A 2,500-nucleotide genomic window follows, 5' to 3' on the forward strand; every position below is an offset into this window, starting at 1 on the left:
TAACTCTCTGAAATGTAATCTGCAAAACAGCTGTAATTGTGCAAGTCTGTGCATATGCATGTGGGCTGACAGTAAGTAGGTGTGTAGTTGTGTGTCATCTGACATTGTGTGTGTGTGTATGTGTGTGTGTGTGCTGTCTAACTTTTTGTGCGCTTGTCCCATTTTGGAATGTGTTTATGTATGTGTTATCTGTAATTGTGTGTGTGTGTGTCTGTCTGTCTGTCTGTCTTTCTAAGTAAGTGTTTGTGTGTGTGTGTGAGAGAGAGAGAGAGAGAGAGAGAGATATAGTGAATGAGGGAGGGAGAGAGTGTGTGTGTGTCCTGTGACCTCTTATTAAATGTGATTTTCCATAGCTGGCCGACTCACTGTCTCATTATATCCCATAACCTGCTGTTTGTACTATTTAGCTTATGCACTATGTGCACACACACATGCACGCACGCACGCACGTACACACACACACACACACACACACACACACTTTCCATGTCATGGTCCTTTTTTGTCCAGACCTCACACTGCGGATCAGGGCCATTGGCTGGTGTGTATTCACTGAGCTTCAGAAATAATAATATCCATATGGACTTAGCTCATCTGTGTGTGTGTGTGCGTGTGTGCGTAAGAGTGTGCATACAGTCAGTGTGTTGGGGGCTGTGTTATTGAAATTGTGTATTTGAGAGGAGGCTAAGGAAGGTAAATATGTGTCTGTTTCTGTGTGTGTGTGTGTGTGTGTTTATGGGTGTAGCTATATGTGAGAGGAATGAGTGTATGAGTGACAGAAGTATTGGGCTGCAGTGTACTGTATGTTAATGAGATAATTACTGAATTATTGACTGTCTGACTGGTTGAATAAATGAGTGAGTGAGTGAGTGAATGAGTAAGGGTCCGTCCCATTTCTCCCCCCTTAAAACTTCCACTTGGTTTTGATTGCCCTCAACATTAAAGCCCCCTCGACAAGGAAAGTGGAGGTGAAGATCTTTCCCTATGATTTGGGACACCACTATATGCAAATTAGCGTAGCGAGCGTGTACACCTACGTCACGCGCAGCGCCGACGTGTCTACCGGTAGTAGCCTGCTACTATTTTCATTCAGGAACATGCCGGTTCCAGCAGTCATTGTTGTGTGGGCTGTGCTGGTTTATCTACGTCTGGTTAATCAACAAAGATATTCATGTTCATGTGAACGCCAGAACACACACCTTAAATATTGACGAAACTACCCAGACTCAGATATATAACGTTATTTGATGGGCAGACTCTCTCAAAGCACTCAGCAGATATCATGAACATTGTCACATTCGTGAGATATTCTCTAACATTAGTGTTCAAAACTCAACAGTCCATCAGATGTGCATCAAACTAACATATTCCAACATATTTCGAAATTTTAATATGCTTATTTGCGAAAATATATGAAAAATTTGGCTGGCTCGCTGAGCTTGCACGGTATCCTGGGTAATTTCATCTCCCACTTCGTTTTAAGCCTGCATCGGTCCTGGCTATATTTTGAGGGTTGATTTTAAGGGGAAAATAGCACTTCCCCTTGCTCCCTAAAGTAATGGGACACCCTAGCCCTACACGTGCACACGCAAAAACGAGGGTTAGGGCAAAAATCTAGGGGTAGGGGAGGTATTGGGACGGGCCCTAATTGAGTGAGTGAATGAATGAATGTGTGGGCTTCAGTTTGGCTGGTCGGGTCTGTGTCCTCTGCCAATGATGGCTGTTCACCAATGGAACACAAGGACTCCATGGAAACCCAGAGCGTGTGACAAGACTGCCCTCTCTCACCCTTTCAACTCACTAATTTCTCACTGTTGCTTTTAAACACTCTCTCACCCTTTCAACTCACTAATTTCTCACTGTTGCTTTTAAACACTCTCTCTCCTTTTTTCTCTCTCCCTCTCTATTTTCAACTCTTTTTTTCTTTTTCTTTCTCTCTCATTCTGTTGTCTGTCTTTGTACTCGTTCACGTTATCCGGCTCCTCTAAAACCATGGAAACCAAACAAACTCTGTCTCTTATCTGAGTGATTAGTTTCTCCCTAGCGCTGAATAAAAACGTTTGGACTCGCCAGACCCCCACTTTCAACCCGACCCATCAGATCCTCTCACTCGCACGCACACACGCACGCACGCATGCACGCACGCACGCACGCACGCACGCACGCACGCACGCACACATACACACACACACACACAGACACACACACACACACACATCAGATCCGCTCTGATTTATTAGATTTAAGGAGAGGTTTGCCAGCACTGTATGAGGTGAACGCACCCACCCACACACACACACACACACACACGCTGGACAGACTCAGTGCCAGTCAGTGGAGTGCAGAGTGTGTGGACTGTGTGTGAGGAAAGTCTCTCTGGCCACTAGGAGCAGACAAACAGGAGAGGGGTCATGTGAAACCAGCATAGTGTGTGTATGGGGGGGGCACCAGAGAGAGTTCTAGAACACTGACCCAGAGCCAGTCCTGCGGTCAGGAGCAC

The 2,500-nt window shown here is 45.5% G+C and overlaps 1 protein-coding gene across 3 annotated transcripts in view; it reads left to right on the top strand.

The window, feature by feature from the left end:
- Window positions 1-2,500, top strand: part of LOC121688671 (target of Nesh-SH3-like) — a 37,610-nt gene that overhangs the window by 1,468 nt on the left and 33,642 nt on the right. The window lies entirely within an intron of this gene.

Source organism: Alosa sapidissima, chromosome 2, assembly GCF_018492685.1.
Source record: "Alosa sapidissima isolate fAloSap1 chromosome 2, fAloSap1.pri, whole genome shotgun sequence".
Lineage (NCBI taxonomy): Eukaryota > Metazoa > Chordata > Actinopteri > Clupeiformes > Clupeidae > Alosa > Alosa sapidissima.